The sequence below is a fragment of the Quercus robur genome, chromosome 9, assembly GCF_932294415.1.
Source record: "Quercus robur chromosome 9, dhQueRobu3.1, whole genome shotgun sequence".
In the NCBI taxonomy this organism is placed as follows: domain Eukaryota; kingdom Viridiplantae; phylum Streptophyta; class Magnoliopsida; order Fagales; family Fagaceae; genus Quercus; species Quercus robur.
Genome location: NC_065542.1, coordinates 1,964,553 through 1,985,595, shown reverse-complemented (window position 1 = coordinate 1,985,595; position 21,043 = coordinate 1,964,553). Strand labels below are relative to the sequence as shown.

At 44.0% G+C, this 21,043-nt stretch overlaps 1 protein-coding gene across 1 annotated transcript in view; it reads left to right on the top strand.

Moving 5' to 3' along the window:
* Nucleotides 1–21,043, top strand: part of LOC126700170 (phospholipase SGR2) — a 116,330-nt gene that overhangs the window by 85,437 nt on the left and 9,850 nt on the right. The gene's annotated exons all lie outside the window — the stretch shown is intronic.

The following is a 21,043-nucleotide window of genomic DNA, read 5'->3' as shown; positions in this document are numbered from 1 at the left end:
CCTGCCACAGAGGCATCGGACCCTTCCAAGACTTAAGGTGGTGTGGTCTGGGCAGGGGAGGCACAGATTTAAGTATCCTCCCGCTTGGATAAGGTGGGAACGATACCCCCACCTCTTTCAATCAAAATCCAAAGCAGGTTCTGGTCATACCAGATTTTTGGTGTGTCAGAAGAAAGGTTTTCCGCCATCAGCGCCGTCTGCTATACCGCAGGCGTGGTTCCGTGGAGACCCATCAACTTCCGGCTGCCTGCACCTTTTCTTCAACGGTGCTGGCCTCAAGTTGGGTTCCCTGCACCTTTTCTTCAGTTGTGCTAGCCCGAAGTCGGGCTCCCGGCGCCTTTTCTTCAACGGTGCAGGCCCTAAGTTGGGCTCTTTGGCTGCCTAAGTTACAGGCACGTAAAAGTATTGAGGAATGGCTTCCTTAGACGAAATTTTGAAGCGGCAGCACGTCTCCTCTCTGCACTTCCTCTTCGGCTTTTTCTTTTTTCCCTTGTATCTTTTCTTTTCGCTTTTTGCAGTTAGCTTCAGTGTGAGCTTATTTAAGCTCCTTCGTTGTACACTGTACTGTTTCTTCGTCTTAATAAAAGATGAATTTATTTACTTGTTTTAAATATTTTTCCTTTCTGAAACAACTATTTTGTGAATGGGTGTGCTCCATGTGTGTTTTTCTTCAATGATACTTAGAGCAGGAAACCTTGAAACATAATCCGACTAATTCTAATTTACCGACATTACCAGGCATAATAATGATAATTCCCAGTAAATTAAACTCATGAAACTAACCGAGATAACAGTTGAATACTCCGTAATGCGTGCGAGGAGACCATCCGAGAATGATAAACTCTAAATGATTCATCCGAGGGGGTAGCCGAGCAGTGAGGGACTAACTGCGTTTTGACAACGTATGGCACTATATTGCAGTTGCACCAATTCCCCTGGTACCGAGAATCCGAGGGTAGGCTGGGGAATCCATGCAGCTTTGGGATTAGCCCACTTATCAATGGGGAACTCTTCTCCGGGGTAGATTCTAAGGGCCATATAACGTCCAGGTCCTGTCCATAGCTTGCAGTTTTTCTGTTGAGTAGTTGGTTTCCCCATAGACTTGAGTTCGAGGACCATGCAAGGCCTTGGTTCTGTCCAAAACTTGCAATTTTTCTTTTGAGTACTTGGTTTCCCCATAGGCTTGAGTCCGAGGACCATGCAAGGCCTTGGTTCTGTCCAAAACTTGTAATTTTTCTTTTGAGTACTTGGTTTCCCCATAGGCTTGAGTCCGAGGACCATGCAAGGCCTTGGTTCTGTCCAAAACTTGTAATTTTTCTTTTGAGTACTTGGTTTCCCCATAGGCTTGAGTTCGAGGCCCATGCAAGGCCTTGGTTCTGTCCAACTTGTAATTTTTCTTTTGAGTACTTGGTTTCCCCATAGGCTTGAGTCCGAGGACCATGCAAGGCCTTGGTTCTGTCCAAAACTTGTAATTTTTCTTTTGAGTACTTGGTTTCCCTATAGGCTTGAGTCCGAGGACCATGCAAGGCCTTGGTTCTGTCCAAAACTTGTAATTTTTCTTTTGAGTATTTGGTTTCCCCATAGGCTTAAGTCCGAGGACCATGCAAGGTCTTGGTTCTGTCCAAAACTTGTAATTTTAAGTAGTTTTTTCTCTGTATTTATTTATTTTTCGAAGGTTAGCCCCTAGACCAGGGCGGGGAGAGTTAGCTTGAGGCCGAAAGCCCCTAGGGCTGCCCGCGCCATTGGCACTGCAAGGTGTAGCCCCTAGCTGAAGTTTATGTTGGGGCAACAACTGCATGTCACTGGAGATGGAGGAAACTTCACGAACTTCTGCCTGATAGAGGCTTGACTCCACCGCCATCTGCGCCAACGCGCAAGCCTTCCCACAGACGGCGCCAATTGTAGGGACACGATTTTTAACGACCACGTTGGGCTCGTATGTAAAGGGCCCGAACAATATGATTTATAGAGAGTGGGTTTAGAAAGGCATGACCTTGGACGCAGGGCAATGGCTTGGTCCTGATTTTATGAGAGCACATACAAAGGTAGGTTTGGCCCGAGGCGTAACACACAATAAATATTTGTAGAGGATGGGTCAAAGAACTTAGCCTCAGTGAGCTTAGTCGGTCTGATGCATGGACAATATTATTGTAGGAATAAAAACACAAGAATGGATATCTAACAGAAGATTCTATTTCCTGAGTGCCCAATACCTTTCTTCGTCCCCCTCTTTGGGGGACTCCACTACATTATATAGCTCTCTCATTCTTATCTGAACCTTACACTTGTTGATCATCTAAGCCCCCACTTGAGCACCTGTCCTATCAGACACCCTTATCACTCCCTTGTGAGTTGCAGTGGCCAAGGTAGTACTGTTCAGGGGTCTTTTCCTCATTAATGCGGCCAAGAGGGTGGTTGTGACACATTTAATGTGGTGGTGGCAGCTTTCCATGAGATATTTTGGGTTTTATTCTTTTTTATATGCTTGGAGGATGAACTGCAATGGTTGGGGCGAGCTCTTCGTCCGAACTTCGTAATGTCCGAGGAGGAGTTACTCCTTGGACAGGTTTCTTTTACCGCAATTGAGCTTGAATAAGGTTTTGGCTGTGACTTCTCCTCGGACAGGATGCTTCTCGGACGGGCCCGTAGTTTGACTAGCCCATTATTTTGGGCCGGGCCCCACACCTTCATACTTGCAACATTTCAAGAAGTTAAAAGATCAGTAGCTATGTCGTCAATCAAATATTTAAATTTCAAGTTTTTGTAATCTAAAATTATACATAGAAAATAATTTTATAGATCGAATGACAAATAACATCCGATTAGCATGAAATTTAAATATGTTTTAAGAATATAGAGAACATGCAATTCATCGATTAGATGTTCAAAATATGTAACGATGTTAATTCATTTAGTGAGAGTGACTACAACAAATTTTGTAGCCAAATTTTATTTTTAAACTTTGGTCTCCTTAACAATATATTAAGTCCTTACAAATAAAAATAAAAGTCCAAGAAAATTTTTATTTAACTAAACTTTTAAAGAGATGTAACTTGCAACATTGATAATAAGACTATCATGTAACGATTTCAAAATAAAAAGATTTGTACAAGAAAATTGTAAAATTTTATGTATTTATGTGCGTGTGTGTGTTTTTATTTATTTATTTATTTATTTTGGGTCAATGTTTGAAATTCTCTTTTTATTAGATTTCGTATAATTTAAGTTTCTTAAGGACCACTCTCAAAAAAATTCTTGGAGCTGCCACTGCTAGTTGTGAGGGCAACTCAAAAGAAGAAAGTGGTTAGGCTGGTCTGATCAAAGAGAGAATGTTGATGAAGAACTTCCACTAACATTCTCTGACACATTTATGGTTAGAAAATTTTCAAATAAAGCCAAGACGATTTGGAAGAAGTGCTGATAGTATTAGCAGTATTCGAAATCTTACTACATGCCTTTAGATGCATCATGCAAGTGCAATTGATGACAATGGAAGCAATTTTTGTTATTATTAATTATATCACTGCATTCTGGGCCAAATTATCTCATATTTTTAACATTGCGGAAAGTCCTGAAATTTATGATTGTGTCATGCTGTGATGGGAATGCAAGTCAAAGGTACAATGAAAAGGATATGCCATTGTCCACACCAGGGCTTACCCTTTGAAATGTTGATTGAGAATGAGGGGAGTGGGTTAGTTGTGCTATGTAGCAGAATAGCAATTGGTTAAATGGAAGAATACTTGAAACTAATCCCTATGGGATTTAGGTGAAATCAAACAGAAATAAACAAATAGTGTATAGTGTTGTTCAAAAAACATGTAAACAGTGACACACAATTGAATAGAATGATATAGAAAGGTGTTAATGGAACTCTCTCTCTCCTTGGGTTCAGTACTATTTAATCATACTGATATTTTGCTACAAGCCAATAGATTGATAAATTAGGTTGAGCAAGTTGTTGCTTAAGATGATTGGCAACTAGTAGTGGTATAAATCCTAGCTATGAACCCACCAAGGCCAATTTGTGCATTAAAAAATCATGGTAAAGAGATCAAGTCCTGGGAATAACATTCATAGTACGAATGAAAAAAAAAATAAAAAGTTTATTATCATTCCAAAAATGTACTATTATAATGTTGTCAAACCCTCCAACATGGACGGTTATGTCCTGTACTTCCTACTGACAAATAGCTAATGCCTACACTTAATACAAACTCCCTCCTAATACTAAAATCATCTAGCTAATATTGATTGATTTTTAAGGTTCATGTGGGGTCATAGGCTAAAAATCATACAATCGGGTGTGAGGTTTTGGCCGAGAGCGCGGTAGTCCAAGTCCGAGGAGGAATATATCCTCGGACCAGCTAAAGCACAATCAGATATAAGTCCTAAATAGTCAGAGTGACCTTCTAGGAAGTTCTAAAGGATAGGAACTCAGGAATATTTAAGGGAAAGTTGCTAACATCGCATTTATGTGGACAAGACCCTTGAACAGTGCTATCTCGGTTACCGTAACTCACAGAACGCCAGAGAGGGTGTCTGATGGGACAGGACTCAAGTATAGGCTTGGATGATCAACAAGTGGAAGGCCAAGATCGTTCAAAGGGGACTATATAATAGGAGAGACTCACCATGGAGAAGGGGCCCGGGGATTAAGAGAGAAAGCACTGTAAAAATCTCAAGAACTCCTGTAACCATTATCATCCAATATATACTAGAACAGAGCTTCTCAGATTGTGCCGAGGACAAACTTTCTTGTACAAACTTGGTTCGTTTCCGTTTGATTGCCTTGGAGACTCATTATAACTGCTATCCCATTCACTAAAGCCTAGTTCTTCCACCCACTCTCTACAAATTTATTGTACTGGGTTCACTGGGCCAGTATCCCATACATTTTGGGCCTGGGCTGAAAACCGTGTCCCTACAATTAGCACCGTCTGTGGGAAGAGCTTGTGTGATAGTGAGTGCAACGGTCAACTATGGTGGGTTCGGGTCCTCACCAGGTAGAGCCCACGGCGTCCCAACGTGAAAATTCTTTCGCTAACCTTGAGCGTAGGAGGAATCGAGAGGGCAGCGTGTATACTACGCATACAAGCAAAAGCCACTCTCGAGTTGGAAGTCACATCTCTAAGGAGCAACGTAGAGTCTGGGACCCGTGGCGGTGAGATGGTTCGATGGTCTAAGAGCAAATTCCATAGACTCCTTCAAGGGGCTCCCCTCGGGGCTGAGCCTTATAAGACACCCGGGGAAAGTGGTTAAACAGAACCTTAGTCATGCCTGTAGTCCTCGGACCAGATGCTAAGGGGAAATTAACACACAGTGACATCTTTGCACTCGGGGCTGAGCCTTATAAGGCACCCGGGGAAAGTGGTTAAACAGAACCTTAGTCATGCCTGTAGTCCTTGGACCAGATGCTAAGGGGAAATTAACACACAGTGACATCTTTGCACTCGGGGCTGAGCCTTATAAGGCACTCGGGGAAAGTGGTTAAATAGAACCCTAGTCATGCATGTAGTCCTCGGACCAGATGCTAAGGGGAAATTATCACGCATTGACATCTTTAGAAGTAGTTAAATAGAGCCTTAGCTATGTCGGGTCCCTCAGACCTCCTGCTAAGAAGAACCTTAGCTAGGTTGGATCCCCTCAGACCTCCTGCTAAGCGTTATACAGCGCCTTAGCTATGTCAGGTCCCTCAGACCTCCTACTAAGAAAAGCCTTAGCTATGTCGGGTCTCTCAGACCTCCTGCTAAGAAGAACCTTGGGTATGTTGGGTCTATCATACCTCCTGCTAAGTGTTAAGTAGAAACCTTAGCCATGCATAAGTCCTCGAACCAGATGATGCGGGAAGGTTAACATTCCATGACGACTTGTCAGGTGTTTAAACAGAACTTTAGTCATGTCTGGCTCCTTGGACCATATACTTTGGGGAAAGTAACGTTCCATGATATCTGTTTGTTTCTCACTAAATGTCAAGACGGACCCAAGATTATAACCGACTCTTCAGATTTTTAGCTCTGAAATGTGCAATTTATAGTACAAATATAGGTCGCGTGAAATGGCACTCCCACGGGTGTAAATCAAAGGATCAAGTAGAGTTAACTCTTAAAAAAAAATTCAAAACCCCACTTTTCTCCTCTGGTGAGAGGAAAAAACCGGAATTTTGAGGGGCTATTGTGGGGTCATGGGCTAAAAATCATACAATGAAGCGTGAGGTTTTGGCCGAGAGCGCGGTAGTCCAAGTCCGACGAGGAATATATCCTCGGACCAGCTAAAGCACGGTCAGATATAAGTCCTAAATAGTCAGAGTGACCTTCTAAGAAATTCTAAAGGATAGGAACTCAGGAATATTTAAGGGAAAGTTGCTAACATCGCATTTATGTGGACAAGACCCTTGAACAGTGCTATCTCGGTTACCGCAACTCGCAGAACGCCAGAGAGGGTGTCTGATGGGATAGGCATTCAAGTATAGGCTTGGATGATCAACAAGTGGAAGGCCAAGATCGTTCAAAGGGGACTATATAATAGGAGAGACTCACCATGGAGAAGGGGCCCGGGGATTAAGAGAGAAAGCACTGTAGAAATCTCAAGAACTCCTGTAACCATTATCATCCAATATATACTAGAACAGAGCTTCTCGGATTGTGCCGAGGACAAACTTTCTTGTACAAACTTGGTTCGTTTCCGTTTGATTGCCTTGGAGACTCATTATAACTGCTATCCCATTCACTAAAGCCTAGTTCTTCCACCCACTCTCTACAAATTTATTGTACTGGGTTCACTGGGCCAGTATCCCATACATTTTGGGCCTGGGCTGAAAACCGTGTCCCTACAATTCATATTTATGACCGAAATACAATTCTTTAGATATTGTAAAATTTGTCAATTTCTTTTGATAAAAATTAAATTTAACCATGTAACTTCTTTTCAAATAAAAAAAAATTCAACTATGTAACTTAATCTTCTTGAAGAGATGGAAAGCATAGTTCCCTAGTTTGAACATGGCAAAATATCCACACTATCATGAAATCTTCATGCTCACGCGGGCTATGTTTATGGCAAAACGTGTTCCACCCTTCCTTAAGAACATAAACCCTACAGGAGTACTCCCAAGATTTGCACATCATTGAGTATTCCTTGCCTTTTTATGTCATACACAATGACATGAATTCCATTAACAACAACTTCGTTCTTGTTTAGCAATGGTAAGAGAAAGTTTTTGAAATCTATTTAGTTCAAGGACAGCCTGCTTTGCTCACGCCCTTACATAACTAAATGTCAATTACTTCTCAAAAGGCTTAGAGCGTGCTCCTATGAAGCTATTGAGCCTTGGGACTGGTGGGAAATTAGGGGGCTTGTAGGCATAGGATATCCTGCACAGGCTTAATAACTGTGGTGGTTTTGGCTTGCTAGTATTATTTGATACATGTTGCTTATGTCTAATTCGTTGGTTTTTAATTTCAAGCAAAGCCAAGGAAGTTTTCTCATCCAAATTGGAATGCTTTATGTGAAGAAGAATCACGGTGGCTTTGTCTTCCTCATTGAATTTGACAAGGAAGTCGGTGCCATTAACTTATTCACTCAACCTTCTTTTCCCCATAATTTATTTTCAGTATGGAAGTTTTTGTGAGGAAAGGAGTACGTGCTACAGACTACAAGAGTGTAATATGGCAATGGGGTGTAATACATTGAAGCATAAGCAGTGGCGGCACATAATCCCTAATGGGTAATGAAAAAGTGTTCATCAAACTATAATTCACAAATTGCGTGTTCACTGTTGGATCCAAAACAAATTTTGTAGGTTTACTATAAATATTATTTAATTCGTTTCAACAATTTGGCTGAGAGGGGCGGTAGGGAGTTAAATAATTTTTAGACAAAATAGAAATTTTATTTTATTATTATCATAAATCATAAGACATACAGAGTTGCAAGAACATTTTTGTTCATGAAAAATGAAAATAGATGTGTCAATGCATTGGAATAGGGTGGATTTTTTTTTTTTTTTTTTTTTCATTTTAAACCCGACAAATTTCACATGTTGAGAAATTTTCAACTCAACTTGATCCATAGGGAACATTTAGGGTTGGGTTGGGTCGTTAGAACCATTTTGTCAGGTCTAACAAAAAAAATTTGGTTTTCATTCACCAATTTAAACCCATTTTTTTATTAAATGATTAAATTTTCATCTAAACTAAATTTCAAAATACTAAAATAAATTAAAAAATTTTTATGGGTTTATAAATTCTAAAATAAATTAAATTTTTTGATAGGTGTATAAAATCTAAAATAAAATAAATTAAAGAGTTTAAAATACATATATTTTTTAAAATATTAATTAACAATGTGGATTGGATTGGGATTGTAATTTTTCTCAACTTCAACCCAATCCAACCCAAGTTTCAAAAAATAAGGACCCAACCAAACCCTTCAACCCACAAAAAAACAAACCCAGGCATTGGTTTGGACCAAGTTCATCAAGTTGGTGGATTTAATGAATCTACACATCAAAGAAGAACAAACAAAAGAACTATAAAACTCACTGAAACAATAGAAAACAATTAATGCGGATGTTAATGGTTTATACAAGTTAAATTACATAAAAAAATAAAATAAAATAAAAGGAGAAAAATGAGCAAATCCACGGATGAACTAGTAGCAATCTTCCAACAAACTGGCACAAAGGCATCTTGGAGTTCAAACTTTTACAATTATTACAAACAATTAAGAAACAAAGTCTTGACTATTAATTGATTGAACAATAACCAGAAAACCCAAACAATACTTAGAATTGGAGCCCCATACAAAACAGGGTCCTTTTGAAGCAAACTGGGCAAACTCATAATTTTCAGCATCATTCTGCCACGAGTAAAACAAAAAAACAAAGATATGGTTTATTAAAACTGACAAATTCATGTTCCAAACTACAAATAAGACATCATAACCAAACCAAATCTAAGAAACCTCTATACATACTGTAGTTGCACGATTTTCCTGGTCCAAACCCTATTGATCAGGCCTTGGCCCGAGGCGCAACACACAATAAATATTTGTAGAGGATGGGTCAAAGAACTTAGCCTCAGTGAGTTTAGTCGGTCTGATGCATGGACAATATTATTGCAGGAATAAAAACACAAGAATGGATATCTAACAGAAGATTCTATTTCCTGAATGCCCAATACATTTCTTCGTCCCCCTTTTTGAGGGACTCCACTACATTATATAGCTCTCTCATTCTTATCTGAACCTTACACTTGTTGATCATCTAAGCCCCCACTTGAGCACCTGTCCTATCAGACACCTTTATCACTCCCTTGTGAGTTGTAGTGGCCAAGGTAGTACTGTTCAGGGGTCTTTTCCTTATTAATGCGGCCAAGAGGGTGGTTGTGACACATTTAATGTGGTGGTGGCAGCTTTCCATGAGATATTTTGGGTTTTATTCTTTTTTATATGCTTGGAGGATGAACTGCAATGGTTGGGGTGAGCTCTTCGTCCGAACTTCGTAATGTCCGAGGAGAAGTTACTCCTCGGACAGGTTTCTTTTACCGCAATTGGGATTGAATAAGGTTTTGGTTGTGACTTCTCCTCGGACAGGATGCTTCTCGGACGGGCCCGTAGTTTGACTAGCCCATTATTTTGGGTCGGGCCCCACAATAGCCCCTCAAAACTCCGGTTTTTATCTCCTTCCGAGGAGAAAAGCGGGGTTTTGATGTTAGTGAGAGGATGGAAGTAAGGAGGGCTTGGGGCGCGCGTGCGGGCAGTTACTTTGGACGCGCTACAATTTACGAGGCACGACCATTTACTTCCGGAGGCTTTCCGTCCCCTTCATCCAACGGTGAGGCGTGGATTGAACGGCCATCATTTTTTCTCGAATTTTTAGGCAGGAGCGATCTTTTCTCTCTCCTCCCGACTATATAAGATGTCAGAGGGGTTCAGTTTTCTTTTTATCTGCATCTCATAAACCCCCGAGGATTCCAGAGAACTCCATCGAACTCCAGAGATCTACAAATACTTGCGTCCGCTAAGCCTCTATAGCCGTTTTTCGTGAAGCGTCTCCTCCAAGAGAGTTTTCCAGGCATCCCATTGAGCGTTTTGTGAAGATATCAATAAATTTCGTTCATTTCACCGTTCCGATTCCCTCCTCGAACTTTACTTTTCTCCTCGGTCTTTATTTTCATTCCTCCAGTTCAGCTCAGATGGGTAGATTCGAAAAACTAGTAAAAACTCTGGCAGGCCTTTAGGGCAAAATACCACATTCCCCCGAGGGTGGGGCTGCAGTACTGTCCTCTTGAAGGAGTATTGACAGATAGAGGCGAGGGAGAAGTTGTTATCCCCATGATTGCTTTCATAGAGGGAGGGATGACACTTCCCTGCGTAGGATTACAAGGGAATACCTGTTCAACCATAGGTTGACGCCGCATCAGTGTGCCCCAAACATGTTCAAGATACTAGGCTGTGTAGATGTCCTAGACGAGCGGATGAATCTAGGCCTTACCTGGCACGATGTGGTTTATCTGTACGAGTGTCACCACATCGAGAACGGAGGGTATTATCTTAAATCTCGATCCGAGGTCGTTAGGTTGATCTCTTGTCTCCCAATATCCAATAAGACCGTGAAGAATGATTTCCTTATTGCTTCGGGGGAGTGGTTCGATGGTATTCATTGTCCAACTCGGGCAGGAATCCCAGGTGCGGCGTCTTTAGGACCAATCCTTTTCGGGAAAGGGTTTAGTATTGGGGGTTTTATTTTTCTCGCTTTCTTTACAATTGGAAAATTTCATGAACTAATCCCACTTTTCTTGGACGTTTGTAGATAAAGTTCATGTCGCTCTTCGGCTAAACCTCGTGAATGTGCCGGCGTTGAACTACCTTCTAAGGTCGGAAATTTACGTTACCGAGGACGGACAGTTACATGCGGCTCATCTGGTTCTAGGCTATCAACCTCTAAGCCGCTCTTTCCAAGCTATCGGTCACGCCATAAGGGCTGGTAGTCCGAGGTTAGCTAGGATTGACGTGTCTAAGACCGGGTTCCTAGCTCAACGTGATCTTCCACCAGTCATACTACCCGGCGTTCGAGATCCCTATCTAGTAGAGCAACTACCTCCGCTAGACGAGCCTGGCGTTGCTATTCTGGTTGAAGGGGAAGCCGAATCATCTCGTCTTTCCCTTGGGGAAGAGATAGACGAGTTTTATTTCAAGGAGGAGGTTCAGCAAGCCCCCTTGGTTGAGCTTTTTGATCCTGAAGGAGAGCAGGACCAATACTCCGCAGTTGGTGCTCCCATAATCATAACTTGCTCGGACGACCCCTCGGACGAAGAGATAGAACCCATGGCCGGGAAGGGAAAAACTTTACGGGAGTTGATGGCCTCCCGAGGGAAAGGTCAATCATCAAAAGGTCAGTCATCAAAAGGACCAACTTAGTCACAGGCCGAGACCCTTCCCCCTGTGGTCTCTCAGATTCCCTCGGACCTAGGCCTTAAGGTTAATCCGGACCTGAAGAAGAAAAGGCCGGTTGACACTCCTGAGGAGGGTGAGGTGGTTGCCTAGCCGACCAAGCAGCAAAAGACCACCCGGGCGCCAAGGAGCAGAAGGGGTGACTCTGCGGAAAGTCGGGATGAGGAGAACCGTGCTGAGGTGCGCGCCACCCCGCGCACATGGAGCCCCAAGTTGGAGCTAGATGGGGTTGCCATTCCCTACAATGCGTCAATCCGAGAGTATAACCAGGGCCGAGCAGGGTACGTAGCTAATGCCTTGGAGCAACCCCTACTCCTTCCTCGGGATATGGAGGCCTACAGGCGATTCTCTCAGCCCGAGATTTTCCTATCCCTCAAAAGGGATCTCGCAATGGTAAGTGACCCTTTTACTATTTTATTAATTTATTTAACCCCGTCAAATTTTAAACCAATCTTGTTTCGTTCGCAGATTACTCAGCAGGTATTTGTGGCGGAGGAGTTTTGTCGTGATAATCGCAGTCGGGCTGAGGCTGAGACCCAGTCTCGGACGGAGATGGAGAAAGCCTTGGGGTCCCTTAAGCACGATCACCTTGAACTCACGGAGAAGTTCAAGGAGTCGGAGAAACGACGCAAGAGTGCAGAGGCCGGTTTGAAAAGTGCTGAGACCCAGGCGGAGGATCAGCGCAAAGAGCTGTACTCAATCCAGATCAACCTTGCCACTAAGAAGCAGGCAGTGCTGGATCTCAAGGTTGCCCTGCAGAAAGTCGAGGATGAGCTGCGGCGGGTCAAAGAGGAGGCTCAGTTGATCCGAGAGGCTGCAGATGCTGAAAAGAGTGCTTCTCGCCAGCTCGGGGTCCAAGAAACGGAGGCCAGGCTATCCGAGGAGATCCCCGAGGTGTGCAGGGACTACTGCAGCATCTCATGGGCTCATGCCCTTGATGCTGCAGGAATTCCTACTGATTCGGCGCTGAGACTGCCCGAGAACATCTTCTATCCTCAGGAGATCCGAGAGAATCCTGATGGCGCCCAAACGGCTTCAGAGCAGGATCTGGCGGTGCCTGATGCTGTCCCTGTGCCTGATAAAGCGAAGGATCCTGCCACGGACCCTACCATCGAGGCTCCTCCTCCTCAGCCAGAGCAGAAAGAAGATCCTCCTGCTAAGGCTTAGTCTTCAAGCTTTTAATTTCTGTATTCCCTTCCCTTTTTTTTTTTTTTTTTTTTTTTGAATGAGAGTCGTCCTGTTTTTGCGCTCTTTTGTAAAGACCTCTCTTTGTATTGACCTCGGAATATTAATATAGAATGTTTACCTTGCTTTCTATGGATGTATGCTAGTACCGCTCCCTCTTTTTTTTTTTTAACGTTTGCAACGACATAAATAAATGTAAACGGTCGAGATAAAAAGGATGCTGGGAAGCGAATTTGAATGAGGGTTGCAATGGTGCTAGACTGCGCGCACGCCTTAAAATGATTTCCCCTAAGTAATAATTTCCCAAAAGTCTGTGGTCCGAGAAGCTATGCAGGACTTAGGTTCTGTTTAAAACTATGAATAGTTGCCATAAGTAATAATTTCCCCTAAGTCTGTGGTTCGAGGAGCCATGCAGGACTTAGGTTCTGTTTAAAACTTGTAGAAATTGTCATGAGTAATAATTTCCTCTAAGTCTGTGGTCCGAGGAGCCATGCAGGACTTAGGTTCTGTTTAAAACTATGAATAGTTGCCATAAGTAATAATTTCCCCTAAGTCTGTGGTCCGAGGAGCCATGCAGGACTTAGGTTCTGTTTAAAACTTGTAGAAATTGTCATGAGTAATAATTTCCCCTAAGTCTGTGGTCCGAGGAGCCATGCAGGACTTAGGTTCTGTTTAAAACTTGTAGAAATTGTCATGAGTAATAATTTCCCCTAAGTTGTCATGAGTAATAATTTCCTCTAAGTCTGTGGTCCGAGGAGCCATGCAGGACTTAGGTTCTGTTTAAAACTATGAATAGTTGCCATAAGTAATAATTTCCCTTAAGTCTGTGGTCCGAGGAGCCATGCAGGACTTAGGTTCTGTTTAAAACTTGTAGAAATTGTCATGAGTAATAATTTCCCCTATGTCTGTGGTCCGAGGAGCCATGCAGGACTTAGGTTCTGTTTAAAACTATGAATAGTCGTAAATAGACTAGTAGGGAGAGGATAATTACGAAACAAAACATGGGCTAAGCCACTTTCTTAATAATAATATCTTCTGAGGTTATTTACATTCCATGGTCGAGGTACAGTTTTTTCATCCAAATCTTCTAGATAGTAGGTGCCTATCCCGGCCACGGATGTGACACGGTATGGTCCTTCCCAACTGGGCCCCAGCTTGCCCCAAGAGGGGTTTTTTGCGCTGCCGAGAATCTTCCTCATCACGAGATCACCCGGACCTAGAGGTCGCAGTTTAACATTGGCATCATACCCTTGTCTCAACTTCTGGTGATAATAGGCCATATGGATCGTTGCTTTTTCCCTTCTTTCCTCGGCTAGGTCTAGACTTCTTCCCAACAACTCGTCGTTACCGTTTGGGGTAAACGAGTTAGACCTCAGTGTGGGAAAGTTGTTCTCGATTGGGAGCACGGCCTTAGCCCCATAAGTCAACGAAAAAGGGGGTCTCACCGGTTGACCGTCGCGGCGTTGTTCGATAGGTCCATAAGACGTGCGGGAGCTCTTCTACCCATCTCCCCTTTGCCTCATCCAGTCTTTTCTTCAGTCCGTTCACTATGACCTTGTTCACGGCCTCGACTTGCCCATTTCCTTGGGGGTAGGCGGGGGTGGAATATCGGTTAATGATCCCAAACTCGCGGCAATACTCCCTAAAGCTCTTACTGTCGAATTGAAGACCATTGTCGGAAATGAGTGTACGTGGAGTTTCGAAGCGGGTGATAATGTTCTTCCAGATGAATTTCTGGGCATCCACGTCCCTAATGTTGGCCAAAGGTTCAGCCTCCACCCATTTAGTGAAGTAATCGGTTCCGACTATTATGTATCGCTTGTTCCCCGCAGCTTTGGGGAAAGGTCCGAAAATATCAAGACCCCATTGTGCGAACGGCCATGGGCTAGAGAGGGGGTTGAGAACCCCTCCGGGTTGGTGGATATTTGGGGCAAATCTTTGGCACTGATCACACTTCTTAGCGTATTCTTGGGCCTCTCTTTGCATGTTCGGCTACTAGTATCCTTGGGTGAGTACCCTGTGCGCCAGCGACCTTCCTCCGGTGTGACTTCCACAAATTCCCTCGTGTAACTCTTCAAGTAGAGACTCGGATTCTTCTGGATGTACGCAGAGTAGGTACGGTCCAGAGTAGGAGCGCTGATATAGTTTGTGGTCCTCTGATAGCCAGAACCGAGGAGCATTTCTACGTATCTTCCTGGCCTCTAATTTTTCCTCCGGTAAGATGTCGTTTTGGAGGAAGTTCTTTATGGGGTCCATCCAGCTGGGACTCTTTCTGATCTGATGGACTTGGGCCGGGTTTCTTCTAATGGGACTTGCCTGGACTAGATCTTCAACAAGGATCATTCGCGGCAGATTATGCGCCGAGGACGTGGCGAGAGTGGCCAGTGAGTCTGCATGGGTGTTTACACTCTTCCGCCCAATCTTTGAACCATCGTCATCCCTTGAAGTAAGGCTTCGTATTCGACTTCATTGTTCGTAGCCGAGAACCCGAGCCTTAGTGATTTTTCAATGGCAGCACCGTCTGGCGATACTAAAACTATTCCGACTCCGGATCCTCTCTGGTTGGCTGCGCCATCCACATAGACCTTCCAATGCAAGGTTCCTCCTGCTGAAATTGTGCCAACCAACTTTCCATCCATGTCTTTTTGCTCGGTTATTGTTTCTACAGAGGGTTTAGCAAACTCCGCTACCAAGTCTGCGAGGACCTGACCTTTGATGGAGGATCTGGGCATATATTTAATATCGAAGGCCCCCAAAAGCGCACTCTACATGGCGATCCTTCTTGTGTAGTTAGCGCTTCGAAGCACTGCTCGAAGGGGGAGCTGAGTTAGAACGATGACCGTATGCGCCTGAAAGTAATGAGGGAGCTTCCGGGTGGCATGTACTATCGCCAGAATTGCCTTTTCCAAAGGTAGGTATCGCACCTCGGCCTCATGTAATGATTTGCTCACATAGTAAACCGGTCGCTGCACCCCATTATCATCCCGTATCAGTACAAGGCTTACAGCATGAGGAGCTACAACGACGTACGCAAACAGCACCTCGTCTGCCTCAGGGCTGGACATGATGGGTGGTCGAGACAGGTATTCCTTAAGCTGCTGGAAAGCCCTAACACAATCCTCCGACCATTCAAACCCTTTCCACTTCTTTATTAGGAGGTAAAAAGGTCGACATCGATCTGCTGATCGCGATATGAACCGGTTTAATGCTGCAATCATGCCAGTGAGCTTCTGCACTTCCTTCGGATTCCGAGGAGCCTGTAGGTTGTTAATTGCTTTGATTTGATCGGGGCTTACTTCTATTCCCCTGTGGGTTACCATGTACCCTAAAAATTTCCCAGACCCGACCCCGAATGAACATTTGGAAGCATTCAGCCGCAACCGGTGTTCCCTTAAGATAGCGAAGATTTTTTCAAGGTCTTTCACATGCTCGGACACCCTTTTACTCTTCACAACCATATCTTCTATGTAAACCTCAATGATCTTGCCCAGCTGTGGCTCGAACATCCGGGTTATCATCCTTTGGTAGGTTGAGCCTGCATTCTTCAGCCCAAACGGCATCACCTTATAGTGATAATTTCCGATGGGTGTCATGAAAGCCGTCTTCTCTTGGACTTCTAGCGCAAGGGGGATCTGATGATAGCCTTAGAAGGCGTCCAGGAAGCTCATTCGAGGGTGACCCACGGTTGCATCCACCAATCTGTCGATTCGGGGAAGGGGGAATGGGTCCTTTGGGCACGCCTTGTTCAGGTCCGTAAAGTCCACGCAGACTCTCCACTTTCCTGTCTTCTTCCTTACCACCACCGTGTTTGCCAGCCATTCGGGGTAAAAGACCTCTTTAATAGCCCCTGTTTTTTTTCAGTTTTGCCACTTCGTCTCTCACGGCACTAGCATGTTCCTTTGAAGGGCGTCGGGGTGGCTGCTTCTTCGGAGTGGAAGAGGGGTTAACATTCAGGTGGTGACAAATAAGACTAGGATCAACTCCCGAGGCGTCGTAGGCGTCCCATGCAAACACATCGACATTCCCTCTGAGAAATCTGACCAGTTCCTCTTTTTCTTGAAAAGGCAACTCAGAGCCGACCTGAAAAAACTTCTTCGGGTCGTTGTTGACAGCAATCTTATCTAAACTTTCACACCTTATCTCCTCGGCTAGCCCATCGCCTTGCTTTGCCGAGGTGGCTGGTTGCTATAAGCTCTCAGGGGCCGAGGACTCGGCACGGGGCCGATGTAAGATGGCGGTCACCATACACTGCCTGGCCACGGCCTGATCTCCTCGAATCTCTTCTACTTGTCCTCTGGATGGGTATTTTACTTTTTGGTGAAGTGTGGAGGATACGGCTTCTAGGGCGTGGATCCATGGCCTGGCAACTATTGCGGTGTAGGGTGAGTAAGCGTCGACCATGATAAAATTTACCTCCACCACCTCCGACCCAGTCTGTATGGGTAGTCGGATCTGTCCCTTTGGCGTAACAATCCTCCCTTCGAAGCTGAGAAGGGGGGAGTCATAGGCTGTCAAATCTTCCGGTTTCAGGTTCAGCCCTTTGTATAGATCGGGGTACATTATCTCTACCGCACTTCCCGAGTCTACTAACACCCTTTCCACATCGAAGCCTCCAATTCTTAACGTAACCACCAAGGCATCGTCGTGAGGTTGAATAGTTCCTCTCTTATCCTCGTCCGAGAATCTCAGTATCAAAGAGCTTCGCTTTTTTGACCTTTTTGGTTCCCTTTGCCTGTCCTCGGAAGGGAGCCGATCAACAGCCAGTACCCTGGGGATGGGTGGCTCAGTTCTTCCTGGTGCGGCGAGGATGACATGTATCGTTCCGGCGGGGGGTCTTAAGGACACATCCTTTCGAGACTCTTGTATTGCTTGACCGGGATGGCCGCTCGAGGGGTGTAAAAGGTGACGTAACTTCCCTTCTCGGACCAACTGATCTAGGTGATTCCATAGATTCCTGCAATCCTCGGTGGTATGCCCATGGTCCTGATGATAGTGGCAGTACAGGTTCTGGTTACGCTTGGAAGGATCTCCAGCCATCTTTCCTGGCCATCTAAAATAGGGCTCGTTCTTTACTTTCTCCAGCACCTGTTGTACTGGCTCCCTGAATACGGCGTTCACTGTTTGTGGGTTGCTCTGTCCAGCCTGTCGTGAAAAATCTCTCCTCGGCTGGCTAGGGTTATACCGTTCCGACCTAAAATCATTTGCTTTGGGGGGGATGACCTTCTCCTTTCCCCTTCCTTGCAGCTGATCTTCCTCCACCCTTTTGTACTTGTCGATCCTATCCATCAACTAATGAACGTCGGTAACTGGTTTACCAGTGAGGGATTTCCTTAAGCCATGCTTGGTGGGGAGACCGCTTTTGAACGTGCTGATAGCAACATCATTATGGTTGTCATCTAAGTCGTTATACACCTCCCAATATCTATCCGAGTATGCTTTCAGGGTTTCTCCTTCATGTATGGATAAGGACAATAGCGAACTGAGGGGTCGAGGGACTTTGGTGTTTGTGATAAAACGGGAGCAGAAAGCCTGAGTGAGCTGCTTGTAGGAGCCTATGGAGTTTGTCTTCAAACTGTTGAACCACCTCATCGCCATTGATCCCAAGCTGGATGGGAAGATTTTGCACATTAGGGCTTCATTTTATGAGTAGATTGTCATTTTCTGGTTAAACTGACTCACATGCTCTACCGGGTCTGCTCGGCCGTTATAGATAGTGAACGCCGGTTGGTTGAAGCGTCGAGGCAGCTTAGCCCCTTCAATTCTATACGTGAAGGGTGACCTTGAAACCTGGTCCAGCGCCTTCTTCATAGCATCGTTCCCCGAACCCTTGCTGGATAGGCTCTCATACTTCCGTACAGGGCGTGGTTCCCTTTCGTAGGAAAAGGTTTCACTTGGGGGGGTCCTTGACCTCCGTCGGTAACTCGCATCCTCCGTATTAGAAGACTCGTCTGAGTCAGAGGGAGATCGTTTTCGCTGCACACATCGTAACTTCCTTTTCAGGTCATCTATCTCTCGCTGCATGGCCTGATGACTATTTCGCCTCTGGGACACGTGACTACCTATCTGAGTGTGACTCTGGCTCGTCTGGATAGTATGCACACTCCCCTCACGATTCCCCCTGCCGCCTGGGTTGGCGGGGTTATTTTGCCCCTGGGACTCGGCGGGTTGTGTCTGTTGGGAGTTAGCCTGGTGAGGATTCTCCTGGTGTGGACCTAGTTCTGCCATGCTCGACCATTGTGCTAGCTGATGCCCTAGTTCTTCCCATAGACGGTGCCAATTGTAGTTGCACGATTTTCCTGGTCCAAACCCTATTGATCAGGCCTTGGCCCGAGGCGCAACACACAATAAATATTTGTAGAGGATGGGTCAAAGAACTTAGCCTCAGTGAGCTTAGTCGGTCTGATGCATGGACAATATTATTGCAGGAATAAAAACACAAGAATGGATATCTAACAGAAGATTCTATTTCCTGAATGCCCAATACATTTCTTCGTCCCCCTCTTTGAGGGACTTCACTACATTATATAGCTCTCTCATTCTTATCTGAACCTTACACTTGTTGATCATCTAAGCCCCCACTTGAGCACCTGTCCTATCAGACACTCTTATCACTCCCTTGTGAGTTGCAGTGGTCAAGGTAGTACTGTTCAAGGGTCTTTTTCTCATTAATGCGACCAAGAGGGTGGTTGTGACACATTTAATGTGGTGGTGGCAGCTTTCCATGAGATATTTTGGGTTTTATTCTTTTTTATATGCTTGGAGGATGAACTGCAATGGTTGGGGCGAGCTTTTCGTCCGAACTTCGTAATGGGCTTGAATAAGGTTTTGGCTGTGACTTCTCCTCGGACAGGATGCTTCTCGGATGGGCCCGTAGTTTGACTAGCCCATTATTTTGGGCCGGGCCCCACACATACAATTTAAAATCACAAGTAAGATTAGGATTATTGACATGCATGAAGGACGCATACTGAAAAAAACTCAGAAAAAGTCGGGATTGCATAAGTCACCATCTTGTATCTTCCAATCACACATCATTCATAGAGTACCGACCTGAAACATATGGTAGGCATTACTCACATATAGAACATGCCTACAAACACTCATTCACACATGCATACACACCAAAAAACATATTAAAAACAGTATTTTGACACAGATCCAGAAGCCAATTCATTCTATTTCAAAGAATTTGATATATTTATTAGTTTATGCCTAGCAGGTAACTAAATCAAACTCCAAAGAATCAAGCAATAGCAAGCATTGTTGGGCATGAACATGATTACTTGTTTATCATGTCAGAAATCATTAGTTCCAAAAACTTAAGCCATTATAAAGTGGATAAATAATATAAGTCGAGCATGTTACGACATAAATTTGTTAGTGAAATAACTTAAATGAAGCAAAGTTTTTTTTTTTTGGGGGGGAGGGGGGGGGGGTGTAGATGAAAGATAAAAATGAATGTGATAACCATTCATGAAAAAAGATAAAAAGAAGAAGAAATACCGAGAGAATTGAGAAGCTACCTTCATGAAACATTCCCGAATTACTACTAGATGTAGATCTTTGGGATGCACTGCAACACTAAATAACAAAGACTAATTTATGACTTATGACTAAGAGTATGATAATAAATTCAAATAGATATTGCTAACTTCAGTAACACAAAGTATCAAGTTGTAGTTCCAATCACATAAAAGAAGAAAAACAAAATTTTTCAACATGTATTAGTTGGAGATTATGACTTGGATCACTCATTTCTCTTCATGAGCTTATGACAACCTAACGTTGAGGAATGCAGTAAAAATACAATTTAAAGCAAGAGATTTGCTACCCAAAAGAAGAATTGGAAAAACAGATAGAAAAATTGGAAATCTCATTAAGAATTTATATGTTAGTCTTGTGAATCTTCTAGCTAGTAGTTTGTGCATCTCTTGGTTACTAAGGTTAAGAGAGAGACACATAAAGTATTAACCGTTTAAGTAGCTACTAAAATATCGATAAAATTTTCTCCTCGCTCTCGTAGGAGCTTTTCCTCTCACCAGGGGCGAGTTTCTTTCTTTCCACTGAGGCGCTGGTCGTCGGCAGTGGACCTCACCACCCTTATTTTATCCAACCCCAGCAAACCCATCCCACTACCCACTCAGCTCATCTTCAACCTTGCTCATAAACTGCTACAGGGGTGGACCCAGACAGCCTTGACCGAAGTGAATCGGTGGTGGGTCCAACTATTTGACTAAAAAAAAAAAAACAAACAAACAAACACTAAAATACGTAGACCCTAGAGGGTGGGTTACAGTTTTCTCTTCAGCCATATCTCTCCCTGGCACGTCTTCAAGAGAGGAGCTAACGGACAAGGATACGTTTCTCACCTTCCCTCTTCACACTACCCCCCACTCCCTCTTTG